General features: G+C 39.3%; 1 pseudogene; it reads right to left on the bottom strand.

The window, feature by feature from the left end:
* Positions 1–12,306: 12,306 nt before the first annotated feature.
* On the bottom strand, positions 12,307–21,755 carry LOC103127581 (F-actin-capping protein subunit alpha-2-like; annotated as a pseudogene).
* Positions 21,756–22,143: the final 388 nt, after the last annotated feature.

The raw sequence follows: 22,143 nt of genomic DNA, 5'->3' as shown, positions 1-22,143 counted from the left end.
TAAATTTTAGGTCATCAATTAGTTTCTATTAGATAGTTATATTTTCATTACCATTTGGATCTAAACTGGTCATGTATTCATCATTTCAGTAACAGAGCAAATGCAGCACTATAAAAAACTATAAAGTCATTAATTATTGATTTTTGTATTAGTCTCTTTCAAAATACAGATTTAAATGCTGTCTGGGAAAAAGATTCACTAGTGCACTGGACTTGCAGATAATAGGTGCACTCCATGAAGGCTGAACAGGCTGAATGAACACTTACTTCTGGGGAGATGTTTACAAGCACTGGAGCTCTTCACATCTTCAGGCACGTGCTGTGAAGCATTTTCTAAGAGTTGTGTTTGCAAGTCTAACAGCCATTGACCCTATAGACAACTGGTTGCTAAGTGGCATCTGTTGAAAATTCACATTTCTAAGAACCAATTCTGAGGGAACTTCCTTAATGGAATGAAACCTGTAACAGAGGAATCCTGCTGTGAGGACTTTGCAAATTTAGAAAACAGGTAGAGTTTGTTTATAGTGACAAGAATCTCCTGGGAAAACTTGTATCTCCAGCAGGCAATTAGTTAGGACTGGCTTCTGGGGATCATCCAAGGAGAATGGAAGCATGTATTTCCCTCCTGGGAAGTCTTCATTCTCCACTGAGTGTTGTTTGGTGACCTTGTATTTCCTAAGGGAAATAAAAGCCAACAGTATGTCCAATGGAAACATAAATAAATAAATAAATAAATAAATAAACAAACAGCCTCTTGCTTACATTCCATAACAAGATGAAAAAATCACTCATATCCTCCTTCTTCTGAAATTTTTATTAACGATTTTCCAGAGGTTGAAAAATTATAAGATTCCAAGGAAGATAGTTTCACATGTGCTTATGTGTATGTGAAAGATAACATACTCATCAACAATGTCCATTGTACTCCCCTGCAAACTGCCACTGTCTTTACAAAGTCTGTGAGACTGGTTAGTTACTACTTCTTACAAGCTTTCTAGCTTTAGTTATCTACACTTCACATATAAAAAAAAACATTTGATAGGTTTTTTCTTTTACCACCTTACACAGTTATCCAAGTGCCATCTATTTATCCAAATGGCACAATATACTCTTTTAAATTAAGGAATAGTATTTCAGTAAATAAAACCTCTCTAATATGTCATTAGTCAGTGTCTGTATAGATTGCTAAGAAATGATAAATATTTTGAATAGGGTAAGTATGAACACACACACATACATATTCAAACTAATGTTTTCATATCCTTTGGATATATGTCTATGGGTGTTATTCTTGGATCATAATTCATATCCTGTTTTTTTATTTCCTTGAGGACTCCCATACTGTATTAAATAGGAGTTGTACCAGTTTTCATTCCACCAAAAATGTAGCAGAGTTTCTTTTCTTCCACATCCTTGTCATATTTATTTTCTATTCTGCTGATGTAGGCCAATCTCACAGGTTTGAGGTGTCACATTATTGTGGTTGAAATGTGCATTTCTCTAATAATAAGTGATGTGTGGCTATTTTTCATATTTGGGTTGTGTACACGTCTTCTTTAGAAAACTGTCTATTCTTTTGCCCAGTATTTTGCCTGATTACTTGCAATTTGTTTATGAATTGTATGACTACATATATATATATATATGTATATATATATATATATATATATACATATATATATATATATATGTTTGATCTGCACCAGGAAAAACAAAACCACCAAAAGAAAAGAAGGTATTTAGCACTGACTTTTCAGATGCGACTGCCATTAATCAAAAATAAATAAGGGGCAGGCTGACTACGCACCTGCTTAGGCATACATGCTACTGCGCTGTAGTTTCAGTCCTTCCCCACCTGCAGGGTGAAAGCTTCATGTGAGGCAAAACAGGTCTTCAGGTCTTTCTTCTCCCCTCTCTATCTTTCCTGCCCAACTCCACTCAAACAGTCCTATCTAATAAAAAGGTATGGGAGGGGAAGGAAAAATGGCTGGCTGGAGCAGAGGTGAATTCTTAGTGGCAGGACCAGCAAAAACTTGATAGCAGTTAAAACAAAATAAAAGCAATTTGTGCAAATTCTGTGACCCCTTCAAAGTTACAAACACTTTTCAAATACTTAAGGCAACACGAATCTATTTACATGGCCAAACCACCCCAGCCCACCCTGTTCATGCTATACACTGATTTTGTTTTCCTTCCATGGTTTTGTTTGGTTGGTTTGCCTGGCACTTATCCAGACCTCAGGAACTTCAGGTCTCCAAAACCAGAGTTTTTTTTTTTTTTTAATTAAATACTATCCATGATTTCAGATTTCCTTTTTCTGGGAACTATGTGTATTTCAGTCATCAGTTCAAAGCTGGGGTGCAAAGTGTGGTCTCAGTTTCACAAATAAGTGAAAGGACATGTTTCACTTGTAATGGGGACATTGTCTCTGGCATATAGACTATGCTGGTTAAACCAGTACGGAAGCAAATTTCATTATAAGAATATCAGTCCTGCTTTAGTCCCCATGGAAGGAAAGGGAATCTCTCTGTAAAAACAATTCATGAATACTATACACTCCCAAACCTCTTGCTATTAACTGCATGGGACTCTAGCTAAGGGTGTTTTATTTGATGTTGCATTTAATTAAATTGCATCTGTATCTACTCAGAACAACTTGATCTTCATGAGGTTGGGAGCCCATATTAAATATAAATTGAGAGTCCCACCCTTAGAGCATTCACCACACAGTAGGCTCTTAAAATCACTGCTCAATACACCTATTATTTCCTACCTTTCATTTCCATAATCACCAGTTTCCTGTCAATCAGTAGATGGTGTTATGAGATAAATTCTTAGGCAGACCCTACCAGTCTCTACAGTGAGGCTGCCTCAAGCCTTTGTTGCTCGGGATGTGGCTTTATTCAAAGCCTGAGAGTGAGTAGATGAAACCTGTAATGAACATATTGACAAGTCATGGTCACATATGCCCCCTTACCTTATTAAAGAAGTGTCTTCCCACGGGAAACTTGCTGCTTATCCCTCATGCACACTTCATCTCTACATGACCCAAAATAACACAAATAAATTTGTCTTCAAGCAGTCTCATTCCCAGTAAGCCAGATTTGCTCATTTTTACAACCTCCAGTCTCTGAAAACTTGAAAAAATTGCCCTCGGAAGCAAAGATTTAACATAGGTTAGTTGAAAGACTTTAGAAAAAGCCCATTTCAAAACACTGTGTCACCTAAGTCAGTTATTCACAAAACACACTCGGACTCTGATACAGCAAATGGAGTGAAGACTTGTCTCCTCTTCAAGAGGTTTGTTCCAGTTTCATGGAGCTCAGGGATCTCAACTAAAAGACTCAAGTCTAGTGGTGCTCAGAGTAAAGCAGAGAGATGGGGCTCTGGTGTCAATTCCCCCACAGATTTTTAGACCCTCTTATGTGCTCAGAGGTCATGCTCGGTTGAACCTCATATGATGTAGCAATTTTTTTAGGTAAAGGAGGAGTATCATACATTTTATCACACTGTATTATACTGGGTTGCCAGAAGTGTCATATTTTTTTATGAAAATGTGTCATGACTTCTGTGACATAATAGTAGTGTATTATATTATCGAGTATACTATAGGATACTACACTCTTAATTATAACTGAATAAGCACAAATTATGTAATGACAGCTATGCCATACAATATAATTTTAATATGGATGACAATATGTCTTTTTTCTCTCTGTTACTTATTTATTGACTGAACAGTCCACTATAGAAAGCATTTGTCAGATCCCACACAACAGACAGCTCTCAAATCTTTTCCTATTTTTCCTCAGTTGGGAGTTTTTATTTGACAATACACACTTTATTGCTAACTTGCCATATTTCAGGACAGGATATATAACTAATCTGTAGAATAAAAAACTATAGATAAAAGCCATCTTGCGTTATCTGAGAAAATATAAGGGAACTCAAACCAGAATCCAAACACTATTAACTCATGTATGATGTCTGTGTCCTTTATACCTCAGATCATTTGTGCTATAAGCACATTTGCACTGGAATCAATGGGCTTGGAATACTATGCTGAGGCACTTAGCAGCTTATAGAGCTTTTCTATATCATAAAGAAGAGTTGGTCCATCTCTTCTGGCCCCTGGTCTTCCAGGATTTCCCACTAATTGCACTCCCAGCTCATACACTGTGCCTCTTGCCAGCTAACCCTTCAGACACTAATTAAACCAAACACCAGGGATGAATTCCCAGACAGAGAAAAAACTGGTTTGACTCTCAATGTCTGGGGAGAAAGAGCAGAGCCCTTATAGGCACCAGTGGAATGGGCAAACTTCATCTGAGAGATAACTGTGAAGTGTGTAAGGAGCATAACACCAGATGGCATGTCACCTAAGACTTTATCCTCACAAGGTAGCCTTCCTTTCATGAACTCGCTCCATTGAATCAATGCAGGCCTCCCCAGAGGCCAGGGTGAGAGATTCGTGGCTTCAAGCTCACACATCAACGTGATCAGGAGGCAATGGAAGAAAAACTCTTCTAGAAAGATGACAATTCTGCCACCCCTGGTAAGGATTAGATGCAGACACCTGCCCAGAAGGGAGGCTCAGGTAAGGACAAGGTGCCAGCAGACTTATGAGAGCAAAGAACCTGTATCTTCCCGGATTATAAAGAGGATCCCCATGACTCCATCCCTAAGCATCTTCCCCACCACAGATGGCTAATCAAGCCTCTGCAGGTGCAGGGAGCCACAGTGAGGGGGTTAGCCCTTGACTCTGGGAAGAATGACACTCGGGCCAAGGCTAGGGACAGAGGTCCAGGGGGACTGCAGGTGGCTGATGGGTGAAGGCCAGTAGGGGTTGGGTGGTGAGGGGCTTAGAGAGGCTTCTTCACTCCCTGCTTTGACTGGCAGCTGAATGGCCTTCCAAGAGAAAGCCTGAGGAGAGAGTCTTTCTTTATGTAGAGCGGGAGACAAAGTTGTCACCCTTAATTAAGCCCAAAGTCAGACTCCAATGTGCCCTTGCCATGACCTTGTTAGTTCCAGAGGATCTTCACCCTGCTTTCTGGGTTGTGGGAGGTTGAGGGCAACTTTTCTGTTTTGTTGGTTTCCTTAAGAGCAACTTCTTTGGGGCCAGGCTTTGAAGCACCTGGTTAAGCATATGTATTATAGTGAGCAAGGACCTAGGTTCAAGTCTAGTCCCCAGCTACATGAGTGGTAAATCAGGGCTGCAGGTGTCTCTCTGTCTCCCTTTTTATCTCTCCAAACCTTCTTAATTTCTCTCTGTCTGTATACAATAAAATAAACATAATAAAAGTATATTTTAAAAAGAACAACTTATTTGACTAAATTAATTTTTAATATATAAAATAGAAATCTGAGTTTTTTTTAATATTGAGAAATGTGGCCTAATGGTTAAAATTATAATTTTTCTTTCTGTTCCATGCAGAGTTTTTAATTTTTAATATTTTATTTTTACTGTTAATATACCATTGGTTTAGAAAATTCTAAAATTTCAGAGGCCAGGATGTGGCACAGCTGGCTAAGCACACATAGCACCATGTCAGAGGATACAGGTTTGAGACTCCATTTCCCATCTGTAGGGAGGACACTGCGTGAGTAGTGAAGCAGGTCTGTGGGCCTCTCCCTCTCGCTCTCGCTCTCTCTCTTTCTCTATGTCCCATTCCCTCTCAATTTCTCTCTGTCATATCAAATAAAAATAAAGGAGAAAGAAAAAAATTGGTGGCCAGGAGTCATGGATTCATAGTGCCAGCACATAGCCCCAGCACGAGCCTTAGTGATAATAATAAAATAAAATAAAGGAGAAAATTCTAAGATTTCAAAGACATAGTTTCATACCTACACACATGTGTGTGTCATTGTATGTGTGTGAACAACCACCACATCCATCACCAAGAGTTCTTGAGCACCTCCCTGTCCTCTGATAACAACCACGGCTGTCACCAAGTCTAAGAGATAGTTTGACGACTCTTTTATTTTTAATTGTCTCCATGGTATTGTTTGGGCTCTATGTCCTCACAATGAATCCACTATTCTCAGAAGCCTTTTCTTTCTTTCTACCTTCCTTTCTTTCTTCCTCCTTTTCTTTCTTCCTTCCTTCCTTCCTTCCTTCCTTCCTTTCTTTCTTTCTTTTTTGAGAGAGATAGAGAGAGAGAGATAGAAAGAAATTGAGAGAGGTTCAGGTGGTAGCAAGTGGGTTAAGCACACATGGCATAGAGCCCAAGGGCAGGCATAAGGATCCTGGTTCCAGCCCCTGGCTCCCCACCTGCAGGGAGGTCAAGTTGCTTCACAAGCAGTGAAGCAGGTCTGAGGTGTCTATCTTTCTCTCCCTTCTCTGTCTTCCTGTCCTCTCTCCATTTCTCTCTGTCCTATCCAACAATAACAACATTGATAACAATAATAATAACCACAACATTGATTTTAAAAAAAGGCAACAAAAGGGAAAAAAATACCTTCCAGGAGCAATGGATTTTTGGTGAAGGCAATAACCCTGGAGGCAAAAAATATTTAATTTAATTTAATTTAATTTAATTTAAAAAGAAACAAAAGAAAAGAAAGAAATTGGGAGAACTGAGAGGGAGGGAGAGAGAGGGAGAGAGAGGGAAAGAGAGAGACCCTGCAGACCTGCTTCGCCACTCCTGGAGTATCCCTCCTGCAGCTGGAGACCAGGAGCTTAAACAAGGTTCTTGTTCTTTACCAGATGTGACATTACCTGCTGCTCCCTCACTTTTTTTTCTTTTTGCAAGTTGATTTGCTTTATTTATCTGTGTTATGTGTATGATTGAAACAAAAGGCAGTTGTTTATCACCTCTTTGCTCCATTTAGCATACTCACCTCTAGTTCCATTCATTTAAGGACAAATTTCAGGTTGAAGAAAGAGATCTTAGGGAGAGAGAGAGGGAGGCAGACTAATAGGTACTAAAACTACAAACTCTTTTTTGGTCACCTCACAAGCTAGTCAGTCCAGAATAAGCTCACCTTTTCATAAACTCTTTTTTGGTCACCTCACAAGCTATTCAATCCAGAATAAGCTCACCTTTTCATAAACCCTTTTTTGGTCACCTCACAAGCTATTCAGTTCAGAATAAGATCACCTTTTTACAAACTCTTTTTTCCTTTTTTTTTTTTTTTTTTTGGTCACCTCACAAGCTACTCATCAGAACTGTTATTCAGTTCTGATGTGCTGGAGTGATGATACGCCCTGCCAGTTCCCAGAGGGTCCCAGCAGTTGGCATAAGGCACGGTGATAACATCTTATGGGTGACATATTTTACAGGGAATAGTGTAGGTCATGGGACATGAGGTGTGTGGCACAAACTGACATTAAAATGGAGGAGAATATGTGATACTGAAATCACAGGGAAGTCCATGTGGAATATCTGTAATGTAAATTAATAGTATGACCAATATGTAGATAACCCCTCCTCTCATCGAGTAACTAAGAAGAAAGGTCCTTCATTTCTAGGTCTCTGGAAGACCCACAGATTTCTCTGAACTTAAGAGCTGAGTCACAGACGATGTGAAGGTGAGTGGCAGGTTGGCAGGAGGGGAGCAGATCATGGGCTGTCAGAGAGACAGAGGGTCTGGCCCAGGATGGCCGTGGCAGGTCACAGAGAGCTGACACCTACACTGTGCTGGAAGAGTAAGCACCAGTGGTGGGTGGAGAATGAGGCTGGAACAGCCTAAGCTGATCCACACTCCAAATGGGTCAGTGGAAAGCTTTGGCCTGAGCTGGAGGCCAGGCTGGCAGGTTGAGTTGGGGTGTTGCCCTGAAGAATGCCAAAGGTAGAGCTGGCCACCTGTGAAGGTGTGACAGCTGGGTCTAGAGGAGACTGTCTGACAGGGTGGTGAGGGGGTGCATGCAGAAGAATGGAAAGTCTGCATCCAGGGTCAAGGGGCAGTGCCTTGGGGACAATGCTACTTGGAGAACCAAAAAAAATAGTTTAAAGGGGCACAGGGAAGGTTCAAGGCAGAGTTCAAGTGCACAGGCTAGACATCACAGCACAACTGCAGGCAAGACAGTCAGACTAGGGTGTGAGTGTGGCTGTTTGAGAGAGATAGAGATAGATAGATAGATAGATAGATAGATAGATAGATAGATAGATAGATAGATAGGGATAGATAGAGATAGATAGATGATAGACAGTGTGTTCCAAGCACTAGTTTTATGCAACAGAAAATAATAGTGCCTCCCTTTCTCAGTCTCAGTACCATGTAGCCTCTGTGAGGTTGTGGCATTGCTCTCCTTCTTCTGGGTCTCAGTTATGTGCACAAGTAGCAGCGCTGTTTTCTTCAAAGCAAAGGGCTGGAGAGAATGTTAACAGCAAGGCCCAGGGTTGGGAGAAGGCTCCCCAGGTGATTTCACCCATGTTACCATTCTCCCCTGTGGTGGGGTGGGAGAGAGCTTCCCAAGTGGTAGAGCAGTGCTACAGGTGTCTTTCTTCCTCTATCCCTCACCCCTCTCTGTTTCTGTATATTTGAATGAAAGAAAGAAAAAGAAATAGAGAAAGGGAGAAAAAAGGTAAGTTTATCTCACAGGGAGCTGTAGATTCATTGTGCAAACACAGAGCTCCAGGGATAGCTCCAGCAGCATAAGATAAAATAATATTTTGTTTGATAAAATTTTAGTTACAAGCATATTTTAGTAGATGGTGGAAAGGTGTGGAATAATTGACTGATTTGCATAATGGTTAGGAAGTTTTTATAGCAAATATTTTGTACTTCTGAAATAATAGGAAAAAGGCAATTTGCACATATTTGTCTATTTAAACCCCAGATTCTGGTTGTTCTCAAACACCAGAGTTCTCCAGAATATAGGGTTAGGATATGGACAGGGACTGAAAAGGGAATCCTTGCCAAAGGACTCACACACATGACTTCATTTCCTTTCTGTTCCATCATGCTCTGCATCATCCCCACCCTGAACTTGAGGGTGTGCAGTCCTGGGGAGACCAGGGAGGTTGGGGCTCAGCAGAAAGAGCCTTGATCAGCAGATGACAGCTTGGTCATTCTTCAAGTCATAGGGGAGGCAGACTGACATATTGGTGTGTTACTTACATCCCAGGAGAAACAACTGCTTGACAAAGAAGTGTAGAGAGAATCCAAATACCATGTAAAGCTGGAAAGGCAGCATAATGGTTCTGCAAAAGACTTTCATGCCTGAAGTTCTCAGGTCCCAGGTTCAGTCCCCATCATCATCATAAGCCAGAGCTGAGTAGTGCTCTAGTCTCCTCTCTCTCTCTCTCTCTCTCTCTCTCTCTCTCTCTCTCTCTCTCTCTCTCTCCCTCCCTCCCTACCTACCTACCTCTCCCTCTCCCCTTCTCCCCCTCCCTCTCTCCCTCTCCCTCTCCCTTTCCCTCTCCTTCTCCCTCTCCCTCTCTCACTCTCTCTCTCATTACCTCCCTCTCATTCTTTTTCTCTCCCCCCTCTTTTCCCCTCCCTCTCACTTTCTCTCTTTAAAAATAATGTTTGTTTAAATGACAGTCAAGCTCTCAGTAAAAGTTGACTCTGGATGTAATCTAATCCCCTAGTGGATACCCCCAGGGACCCCACTTCTTATACTATCCAGACCTTTCTCACTATATTCTAGTCCCTATACTTTGTGCTTTTGAAGGTTCCACACCACAGTCAAGGACAAGGTTACTCGAAGGTGTTGGACTGAGCTGTGTGACAGCACTGTTATAATGGGCTAAAGGGCCTGCATGGGGACCTGCTGTGGGTTTAGTCCTAGTTCTGCTCCCTGGCGCTCAGCACCCTACATTTGCTTACATCACCTCCTAGCCCTCCTGCTGTCACCGCCAAAAAATCCAAATAAAAAACCGACAAACACTCAGTTCTCTGTCCATGAGTTTGAAGAGGCAAGTCAGACACTCTAAGGCAGACAGTGGCCATAGTGGAAGAAGACTGTTGATGCAATATGCCTTCCCAAACCTGAGGCCCCTAGAGCATCCCAGAAGCTGTGCCACTGAGGAAATTGTCTTCTCCCGTGTGACGGATGCAGAAACTGAAACTGGGAAGATTCCAGGGCAGCAGCTGGGGAGGTAGCTAAATGAGCAGAGCACTCAACATGCATGCAGGAGGTTCAGGTTCAACATTTGACACTCCAACCTGAAGCTATTCAAGATAATAATCAGCTTAAGTTTATATTGTAAAGCTTAGGGTATACTGATATATAGCTTTTGACATTCTGTGGGAATCAATACTTGGCACTCCATGTAACTGAGCAGTAATCTTTTTTTTTAATTTTTTTACATTTGTTTATTTATTTATTTTTTCATTTTGTTGTCCTTGTTTAACATTGTTGTGGTTATTGATGTTGTTGGATAGGATAGAGAGAAATGGAGAGAGGAGGAGAAAGCAGAGAGGGAGAGAGAAAGAGAGACACCTGCAGACCTGCATCACTGCTTGTGAAGTGACTCCTCTGCAGGTGGGGGCCTGGGGCCCGAACCGGGATCCTTACACCAATCCTTGCTCTTTGCACCACGTGCACTTAACCCGCTGCGCCACCAGTGAGCAGTGATCTTATATCTATCTATCACCTATCTATTTATCATCTATCTACCTGTCTATCTATCTATCTGTCATCTATCTATCATCTATTTATCTAGCATCAGTCTCATCAGTCTATCTACAAGTATGTATCTATGATCTATCCAAACCATCATCTAGGTATCATCTTTCATCTAAATCTTTCATTTTATCATCTATTACTATCTCTCTTTTTAAAAATTTTTAAATCTAAACAATTCAAGCTAATGAAATATTTTATTGTACATATTAAAAGTGGTATTAAAAAACATTTTCAGGACCAGATATCTTCAGAATTATATGAAGAAAAGATTCCCCTAGGGAGTCGGGCGGTAGCACAGCAGGTTAAGCGCAAGTGGCATGAAGCACAAGGACTGGCAGAAGGAACCTGGTTTGAGCCCCTGGCTCCCCACCTGCAGACGAGTTGCTTCACAGGTGGTGAAGCAGGTCTGCAGATGTCTGTCTTTCGCTCCCCCTCTCTGTCTTCCCCTCCTCTCTCCATTTCTCTCTTTCCTATAAAACAAGGATGACATCAATAACTACAACAACAATAAAACAACAAGGGCAACAAAAGGGAAAATAAATAAATAAATAAATAAATAAATAAATATAAAAAAAGATTGAGAAAAAGGAAAAGAAAAGATTCCCCCAGAATGTAGAAAGCAATACTTGATTAAACAAAACCAAAATTTCACCCCATCCCCTATAATAAATACTAACATTCATCACAGGCTTGAAATACCTGTAGCATCAGTAAATGCACTTTTAAAAAAATATCACAAACAAGCGTGTGATGCATAGGGAGATGGAAAGATTTTTAACTATAACTGCATACCATATGTACTCCCAGTTTTTCTAATTTACAATCAGTTAAGAATCACAATATCCAAAGAAAGTATTTAAAAATAGAATATGACTCACTGGTAAGAGATTGTTCTACTTAAATCTATAGGAAAATTTTCATTTTAATGTCATACTGAATTCCTGTAATTTTCAATCCAAGAAAAAATAATCTGAGACAATGATCATGAGTTTAGGATTATATATATTACAATTTGCCTTGTTATACTAAATTTGTTTCTTTATGATAAAAATAACTCAGGGAAATATGGAATTCAAGTTAATTTGCACAACGGTCACAAGAAAAAAGCATTCTTAAATAAGTATTTTCATTTAATTTCAGAATCTCAAAACAGTATTAGATCTTGGCCTTGTTTTAAAAAGAAAGTTTAGTTAAATATTAAGCTAGCTAAATAGCCTTGAAAGGTTTCAACATAACTGGTATAGAAAGTTCTTTCCCTCTAATCTCAGTCTTACAGGAATGGAAGAGGTCAGGGAAAAAAGGCTGACAATTTCTTTATCAGCATATATGAACCACCTTAAACTAGAATGTCCATAATAGACCCCATTCAAAATAACTGGGAAAATATCAAAAGTTACTCCCTTCACAAACCAAAAACCAGTAATTTTAGGGTTACATTAAAATAAAATATTTTGGAGATATTAAAAAACTTGAAACAGTAAACTAGAGGAATCTTCTCTTCCTAAGAGAAAGGCATAAAAGAACGTAAAAGACAGATAACTGATTTTTTCAATCCTCTGAATAAAAGAAATGAAAAATGACTGATTAACTAAGCTTTGTGCTCTAACCAAACAAATTAATTACAGTGGTTTTCAATGGCAACATCCCATCTTGACTGGGTAGTTTGACAGTTCTGAATACGTTTGCAATGATTGAAACACGAAGAAACTAAAATATATGATCACACAATACCCATCTTATGCATCCTGCATCTCTTTGCCAATCTTGTAGCTAAGGATCTTGTTCCAATCACTCTTAGTATGTGTAACTGGCAACTGTCAACACAAGGCTTTGAAAGTAGTGTCCGACATTGTTTCATAATTCCTACTGATGACACTTGGGTATTCATTTTCTGCAGCTTCTACAATCTTTATAAATTCTTTTGCTGTTTGCACCTCATTAGGCACTGGTAGGGAGTCCTGTATATCTTTATGACTCACTAGTTGAACATTACTATCTTCATAATAAATGAACCTGAATTTTCAAGATGCCAGCCATTTGGGGAGATGAAGGAGAAATAGCAAATTTACACTCTGATCCCCAAGACCATTCCAAAAGTTTTTTGCTTAGAATTGATGGCTTTCTTTGCATTCGATAATGGTTTGCTATCCATCTATTTTTTTTTTTACCATATACAGTGCAGACTCCATTTGGATAATGTTCCTTTCCATAAGCGCTCAGAGAAGTTTCAACTGAAGTTCTCCATGACTCAACTGTATTTTCTGCTTCATATTGTATTGAGTCAGTTGCTTCCTTCCTTAAGTGGTCAAATTTGAAAATGATTCTGTTTTCTGGATCCAAAAACTTCCCATTTCCCAAGTCGCCATGTTCTGTAGTCAATACCTGATCGTCATAGCATTCAATATTTACAGGAGTAAACTGGTCCAAGTTATAATCTGCAAATTCATGGGCTTCTCCTTCCCTGAGAAGATTATCATTATATATTTTTATTTCTTTATTGGGGAATTAATGTTTTCCATTCCAGAATAAATACAATAGTTTGTACATGCATAACGTTTACCAATTTTCGATATAACAATACTACCTCCACTAGGTCTTCTGTCATCCTTTATGAACTGGTATTCACTCCCCCCTCTCACCCCGGAGTCTTTGACTTTGGTGCAATACATCAATTCCAGTTCAGGTTCTACCTGTGTTTTCTCTTCTGATATTGTTTTTCAACTTCTACCTGATAGTGAGATCATCCCTTATTCATCCTTCTGTTTCTGACTTATTTCACTTAAAATAATGTTTTAAAGCTCCATCCAATATCAGCTGAAAACAGTGAAGTCACCGTTTTTAATAGCTGAATAGTATTCCATTGTTTACATACAAGATAACTTGCTCAGCCACTCATCTGTTGTTGGACACCTGGGTTGCTTCCAGATTTGGGCTATTACAAAGTGTGCTGCTAAGAACATATGTGTACACAGATCTTTTTGGATGGGTGTGTTGGGATCCTTAGGATATATCCCCAGGAGAGGAATTGCAGGATCATAGGGTAGGTTCATTTCTAGCCTTCTGACAGTTCTCCAGACTGTCCTCCACAGAGGCTGGACCAATTTACATTCCCACCATCAGTGTAGGAGAGTCCCTTTGACAGCACAATCTCTACAGCATTTGTTGCTATTATCTTTTCTGGTGTATGACATTCTCACAGGAGTGGAGTGCTATCTCATTGTTGTCTTTATGTGCATTTCTCTGACAATCAAAGACTTGGAACATTTTTTCATACGTTTCTCGGCCTTTTGGATCTCTTCTGTTGTGAATATTCTGCCCATGTCCTCTCTCCATTTATGAATGGGGCCTTTTGTTTTCTTGCAGTTGAGTTTCATGAGCTCTTTATATACTTTGGTTATTAAATTATTGTCTTATGTAAGGCACATAAAGATCTTCTCCCAGACTGTGAGGGGTCTTTTGGTTTGGGTAGTGGTTTGTTTTACTGTGAAGAAAAATTTTAATTTGATGTAGTCCCATAGGTTTATACTTGTCTCAGTATTCTTTGTAATTGGATTCGTTTCATTGAAGATGTCTTTAAAATTTATGTGGAAAAGAGTTCTGCCAATATTTTCCTCTAAGTATCTAATAGTTTCTGGTCTAACATTCAAGTCCTTGATGCACTTAGAATTCACTTTTGTATTTTGCGAAATATACTGGTTCATTTTCATTCTTTTGCATGTTTCAACCCATTGTTTCCAACACCATTTGTAGAAGAGACTCTTTTTTCCCCATTTAATAGTCCAGGCACCTTTGTCAAAGATTAGATGTCCATAGGTGTGGGGGGCTTACTTCTGAGCTCACAATTCTATTCCACTGGTCAGTAGTCTATCCATGTTCCAGTACTAAGCAGTTTTGATGACAGTGGCCCTATAATACAATTTGAGATCTTGAAGTGTGATGCCTCCAGTTCAGCTATTTCTTCTAAAGATTTTTTTTGACAATTCTAGGTCTTTTCTGGTTCCAGATAAATATTAATGGCATTTGTTCTACTCCCCCAACAAATGTAGTTGGGATCTTGATGAGGATAGCATAAATTTGTATATGGCTCTGGGTAGAATATTCATTTTGATGATGTTAATTTTTCCAACCCATGAACATGGAATATCTTTCCACTGCTTTGTGTCTTTCTGAATTTCACTATGACAAGAACTTCCAACACTATGTTGAATAATAATGTTGATAGTGAGCAATCATGTCTAATACCTGATCTGAGGGCAAATACTTCCAGTTTTTGACCATTGTATATGATGTTGGCTGTATCTTTGCTATATATAGACTCCACTATCTCCAGGAATTTTCCATCTATTCCCATTTTTTGTAGTGTTTTGGTCATCAAGGGATGTTGTATTTTGTCAAAAGCTTTTCTGCATCTATTGATATGACCATGTGACTTTTGTTCTTGCTTACATTGATGTGGTGGATCACGTTGATGGATTTACATATATTAAAACAACCTTGCATGCCTGGGATAAATCCCACTTGGTCATGATGTACAAACTTTTTAATATACTGCTGTATCTGGTTGGCTAGAATTTTGTTCAATATTTTAGCATCTATTTTCATTAGAGATATTGGTCTATAGTTTTCTTTTTTGTTGTATCCCTGTCTGCTTTTGGTATCAGAGAGATGTTGGCTTCATAGAAGGTGGAAGGAAGTATTTCAGTGTCTTTAATCCTCTGGAAGACTTTCTTTGAAGGTTTTGTAAAATTTATTTGTAAAACCATCTGGTCCAGGACTTTTATTCTTGGGCAGATTTTTTTGATAACTGTTTCAACTTCATTAGCTGTGATGGGCCAGTTCATATTATCTAGTTCCTCTTAATTTAGTTTTGGAAATTTGTTAGTATCTAGGAAATCATCTATTTATTCCAGGTTCTCTAACTTGCTGGTATATAGTTGTTCATAGAAGCCTCTCATGATATGTTGAATTTCTGCGGTGTCTGTTGTGATAGCTCCTCTGACATTTATGATTCAATTTATTTGGGTCTTCTCCCTTTTTGTTTTGTGAGTATGGCTGAAGGTTTGTTGATTTTGTTCAGGCTTCTATTTTATTTTTTTATTTAAGAAAGGATTAATTAACAAAACCATAGGGTAGGAGGGGTACAACTCCACACAATTTCCACCACCCAATCTCCATATCACACCCCCTCCCCTGATAGCTTTCCCATTCTCTATCTCTCTGGGAGCATGGACCCAGGGTCATTGTGGGTTGCAGAAGGTAGAAGGTCTGGCTTCTGTAATTGCTTCCCCGCTGAACATGGGCATTGACTGGTCGGTCCATACTCCTAGTCTGCCTCTCTCTTTCCCTAGTAGGGTGTGTCTCTGGGGAAGCAGAGCTCCAGGACACATTGGTGGGGTCTTCAATCCAGGGAAGCCTGACCAGCATCCTGATGGCATCTGGAACCTGGTGACTGAAAAGAGAGTTAACATACAAAGCCAAACAAATTGTTGAGCAATCATGGACCCAAAGCTTGGAATAGTGGAGAGGAAGTGTTAGGGAGGTACTCACTGCAAACTCTAGTGTGCTTCTGCTTTCAGGTATATATTTTGCAGTAGTTTATGGATACATGTGAACATATGCTCTCTCTCACAGAAACTGGTGTATATCTAGGTTTTGGGACTTTGTTAGAAAGTGAACCACCTGAGATGGAATTAGAGCATACTACAAAAGGAAAGGTCTCACCCGAGTAATGAAGCTGAAGGGTTGTCATTCCACACGTGAAGTCTCTGGACACAGTCTGAAGTTAAGCAGGTTGAGGTGGCCATCGTTGCGTTGGTTAGATTGTGATTGGTGAATGAAGTATTATATGATATGGATTGGGAGAGGCATACAGGAAAGTGGGCCCTATCCAAGGGTTCCAGGACTGGGGGAAGAAGGGGCTCTATAGTGGAGATATGAGGTTCCTGCTGTCTTAGGGTTCAAAAAGACAATCAATAGTTAATGTTATCATCACAGTACCTGGTAATTGGGTTAACTTTGAAAAGTCCTTTCGTTGGAGTTTGCTGTACAGTACCGAGTATCTTGTATATAGCTTTACTATTGGATGCTTCTGATCTACTTGGTCTAGGCTTTTGAGAGAGTCCGCATATCAAATATACAGCCTATATATTAAAAAGATTCAGTTTGTGTTTTGAAAAACTTTGAGATATACAATTGATTTCCCCCCTCATATTAATTAATTAATCACCAAAATATAGAAAGAGCTCAGCAAACTTAGCACCAAAAAAGCAAATGAACCCATCCAAAAATGGGCAGAGGATATGAACAAAACATTCACTACAGAGGAGATCCAAAAGTCTAGCAAACATATGAAAAACTGCTCTAGGTCACTGATTGTCAGAGAAATGCAAATTAAGCCAACAATAATATACCACCTCACTCCTGTAAGAATGGCATACATCAAAAAGGACAGCAGCAACAAATGCTGGAGAGGTTGTGGGGACAGAGGAACCCTTTTACATTGCTGGTGGGAATGTAAATTGGTACAGCCTCTGTGGTGAGCAGTCTGGAAAACTCTCAGAAGGCTAGACATGGACCTTCCATATGATCCAGTAATTCCTCTCCTGGGGTTATACCCCAAGGACTCCATAACACCCAACCAAAAAGAGGTGTGTACTCCTATGTTCATAGCAGCACAACTCATAATAGCTAAAACCTGGAAGCAACCCAGGTGCCCAACACCAGATGAGTGGCTGAGAAAGCTGTGGTATATATACACAATGGAATACTATGCAGCTATCAAGAACAATGAACCCACTTTCTCTGACCCATCGTGGACAGAGCTAGAAGGAATTATGTTAATTGAGCTAAGTCAGAAAGATAAAGATGAGTATGGGATGATCCAACTCATCAACAGAAGTTGAGTAAGAAAATCTGAAAGGGAAACTAAAGCAGGACCTGACCAAATTGTAAGTAGGGCACCAAAGTAAAAACCCTGTGGTGAGGGGTAGACATGCAGCTTTCTGGGCCAGTGGGGGGTGAGAGTGGATGGGAAGGATGGGTCACAGTCTTTTTTTGGTGGGTATGGTGTTTATGTACACTCCTAGCAAAATGTAGACATATAAATCACTTGTTCACTCTTTTAAAGAGCCAACATTTACATTTCTTGATTTTTTGTATGGTTTTCTTCTTTTCACTGTTATTTATTGCTGCCCTAACTTTAGTTATTTCTGTCCTTCTGGTTGCTTTAGGGTTCCTTTCTTCTTCTTCTAGGTCATGCTTGTATGGCTAAGAACTCCCCTCTCAGTACTGCCTTAGCATTGTTCCAAATATTTAGATAGCTTGTGTCTTCATTTTCATTGAATTCTAGAAACATTTCATTTTCTTCCTTTATTTCCTCTTTGACCCAGTAGTTGTTAAATAGTATACCGTTGAGCTTCCACATTTTGGGACTATTACTAATCTTTTGTTGATTTTTAAGTGTTAGTTTAATTCCACTGTAGTCTGAAGATGCTTGGGGTGATTTCAATGCTATTGAAGTTGCTGATACTGTTTTTGTGGCCAAATGTATTGTCTATCCTTGAGCATGACCTATGTGGACTTGAGTAGAATGTGTATTACAGTTTCTTGAGGTGAATGACTCTGAAAATGTCCAATAGTTCTAGTGTTTCTATCTCCTCATTTAGCTCCCTCATTTCTTTACTGATTTTCTGCCTGATTGATCTGTCAAGCTGAGAGAGTGGGATGTTGAAGTCCCCTACTATTATTATGTTACTGTAATATATTGATTGTAGTTCTTTCAGGAGATGTTTGATGTATTTAGATGGCTTCTCATTGGGTGCATAGATGTTAATACTTGGTTTTTTAAATATATGTATTTATTTTCCCTTTTGTTGCCCTTGTTGTTTTATTGTTGTAGTTATTATTGTTGTTGTTGCTGATGTCTTGTTGGATAGAACAGAGAGAAACAGAGATAGGAGGGGAAGACAGAGAGTGGGAGATATAGAAAGACACCTGCAGACCTGCTTCAACGCCTGTTAAGTGATTCCCCTGCAGGTGGGGAGCTGGGGGCTGAAACCGGGATCCTTCTGCCGGTCTTTGTGCCACCTGCACTTAAACCACTGTGCTACCGCCCGACTCCCTAAGATGTTTATAATTGTTAAGTCCTCTTGATTGACTGACCCTCTGAGTAATAAGTAATGCCCATCCCTATCATTTTTAATTGTATTGATTTTAAAGTCTATTGTGTCAGATATGAAAATAGCTACTCCTGCCCTTTTCTGTGGGCTATTGGCTTGTATGATAGTTTTCCGTCCCTTGACTTTGAGTCTGTGTTTGTCTTGTCGAGTTAGGTGGGTTTCCTGTAGACAGCATATTGTTGGGTTGTGTTTTTTTTTTTATCCATCTTCCTACTCTGTGCCTTTTACTAGATGAATTCAGGCCATTGGCATTTATTGATATCGAAGATTGTGGATATTTTAACACCATTCTTGTAGATTTTTTTAGAGTGTTCTGACATGGCATATTAGTGGTGGTCTGACTTTTTATAGAACTTTCAGAACTTCTTCAGGGCAGGCTTGATGATAAATGATTCTTTCAACTGTTGCTTATCTGAGAAGATATTTTTGCCTCCATCTAGTCTGAATGACAGTCTAGCAGGATACAGTAATTTTGGTTGAAAGCCTTTCTCACTGAGCACTCAGTATATATCTTGCCATTCTCTTCTGGCCTGTAGTTTTTGTGTAGAGAATTATGCTGCTAATCTTATGGGTTTTCCTCTGTAGGTGACTGTTTGTGTTTCTCTTGCAGCCTTCAGGATCTTTTCATTATCCTTATTCCTTTCCATTCTAAATTTGATGTGTCTTGGTGTCTTTAAGTCTGGGTTAATTCTCTGTAGGACTCTCTGGGCTTCTTGAACCTTTATGTCTTTTAGGTTGTCTACACTTGAGAAGTTCTCAGTTTTTATGTCCTGAAGAATGCTTTCTTCCCCTCCCTCTCTTAATTCCTCTGCTAAGTCAATAATGAATATATTATTTCTATTGAAATCATCTCATAGGTCTCTTTTTTTGTTTTCACTATCTCTTAATCTCTTTTTTAGATCTCTTACTTCTTTTTTAGCTGTCTCTAATTTGTCTTTGATCTTGCTAATTCTGTCTTCAGCCTTATTGATTCTATTCTCTCTCCCCTCTACTGTTTTCTGGAGTTCATCTGTTTTGTTACCCTGTTCTGATACTGTTTTAGATTGTTCAACTAGTTGTGTTCTTAGCTCAGCGATTTAAGCTTTCAGCTGTCTAATAACCTTGAGATAATTAGTGTTTCCTTCCAGGGTCTCATTTGTTGTTTCTGCATTTCTGATGACAATTCTAACAAACTCTTTACTCACTCCTGTGATTATTTCCTTAACTAGTGTTTGTGCTTCAACCTTTGGGGGGCTTTTAGCTGGACTCTTGGCCTGGTTCATTTATCTAGTATTTCTTCTTGTTGGTTTAATCATTTTATATAGTATGTTATATGGTCCCTCTCTAGGTGCTTTTCAAATTACTGATCACTCTTTCCTGGATTGACTTGTGTCTAAGTCAGTTATTTAAAGGGTTCACTGTTGTGGAAAGTAACAGTTGTTTTAATATTATTTTAATCCCTGAGTTGGAGCACAGTGGCTTTAAAACCTCTTTTTTTCTTTTTCTTCCCTGTAGACTATGGGAGCCTGAGGACTTTTAAACTAGAAGTAGGCTTCTTAGCTTAATCCCTCACTCAGGTGATTTGGTGGGTTTCTGAAGTAGTTCTAGTCCTGCCTTGCTGAGGTCGAGATGATCTGCCAATTATCGTTATTAAGAAGTAATCAAATATCATTAAACACTTCATTAAATTCTGCAGGAGGTGCATGAATGATAAATTTTGCTGCTATAAACATCTTTTCCTCATCAGACAACTGCTCCTCTAGATCCACCAATTTTCTTATATTTCTTTCACTTTGTCTCTTTTTTTCTGTCTCTATTTATCTAACATATTAAATAAGTAAAAGGTTTTTTTTTAGTTTTTCTATTATAAGTTTGTTTATTATTATTACTATTTTGTTCTCAAGAATACTGTTCTGCTTTAGTTTATAGCATTGTTGAGGACTGAATCTGGGATATTCGAAACTCAAGCATCTCCCTGGTCACTTCCTTCATTTTTTTAAATTTATTTAAGAAAGGAGACATTAACAAAATCTTAGGATAGGAGGGGTACAACTCCAAAAAATTCCTACCACCCAATCTCCACATCCCATTCCCTCCCCTGGTAGCTTTCCCATTCTCTATCCCTCTGGGAGTATGGATCCAGGGTCCTTGTGGGATGCAGAAAGTGGAAGATCTGGCTTCTGTAATTGCTTCCCTGCTGAACATGGACTTTGACTCATCAGTCCATACTCCCAGTCTGTCTTTCTCTTTCCCCAGTAGGGTGGGTCTCTGGTAAGCAGGGCTCTAGGACATATCGGTGGATTCGTCAGTCCCAGGAAGTCTGGTGGCATCATGATGGCATCTGGAGCCTGGTGGCTGAAAAGAGAGTTAACATACAAAGCCAAACAAATTGTTGAGAAATCATGGAACCAAAGGTTGGAATAGTGGAGATGAAGTGTTGGGGGGTACTCACTGTAGACTTTAGTGTACTTCTGCTTTCACATATATATATTTGCCCTAGTTTATGAATATGTGTGAACATATGCTCTATTTCACAGAACCTGCTTTATATCTAGGTTTTGGGACTTTGTTAGGAAGTGAAACAGCTGGGATGGAATTAGAGAATACTATAAAAGGAAAGGTATCACCCAAGTAATGAAGCTGAAGTGTTGTCATTCCACACCTGAAGTCTCTGGACACAGTCTGAGGTGAAGCATATTGAGGTGGCACTCATTGCATTGATTAGGTTGTGATCAGAGGATGCAATATTATTTTATATGAATTGGGAGAAGCATGCAGGAAAGTGGGCCCCATCCTACAGTTCAAGAACTGGGGGAAATATAGGCTGTATTGTGGAAATGTGATTTTCCTGCTGTCTTAGGGTTCAAGAAGACAGTGGATAGTTACTGCTATCATCACATTATTTGGTAATTGGGTTAACTTTGAAAAGTTCCTTTGTTAGGGTTTGATGTATAATACACAGTATCTAGTATATAACTGTGCCACCTGTTGCTTCTGTTCTACCTGGTCTAGGATTATGAGCATGGCCACATATCAAATACTCAGCCTATGTATTAAAAAGACTCAGTCTGTGTTTTAAAACGTTTGAGACATACAGTCAATTTTCCCCCTCTCATATTAATTAATTAGTGATTTATATGACTACACTTTAATAGGAGTGTACATAAACACCATTCCCACCACCAAAAGACTGTGTCCCATTGCACCCACCCACCCCCACCACCACCACCCCTCCCCCACCCTGATAAGCCTAATGTCCATCCTCCCCTTCACCACAGGGTTTTTACTTTGGTGCCCTACTCTCAATTTAGTCAGATCCTGCTTTTAGTTTTCTTTTCTAATATTCTTAAAGAGTTCACTGTTGTGGAAATTAACAGTTGTTTCAATATTATTTTAATCCCTGAGTTGGAGC

The sequence above is a fragment of the Erinaceus europaeus genome, unplaced genomic scaffold, assembly GCF_950295315.1.
Source record: "Erinaceus europaeus unplaced genomic scaffold, mEriEur2.1 scaffold_931, whole genome shotgun sequence".
Lineage (NCBI taxonomy): Eukaryota > Metazoa > Chordata > Mammalia > Eulipotyphla > Erinaceidae > Erinaceus > Erinaceus europaeus.
The sequence above is the reverse complement of the archived record's forward strand: the minus strand, read 5'-3'. Positions and strand labels throughout refer to the sequence as shown.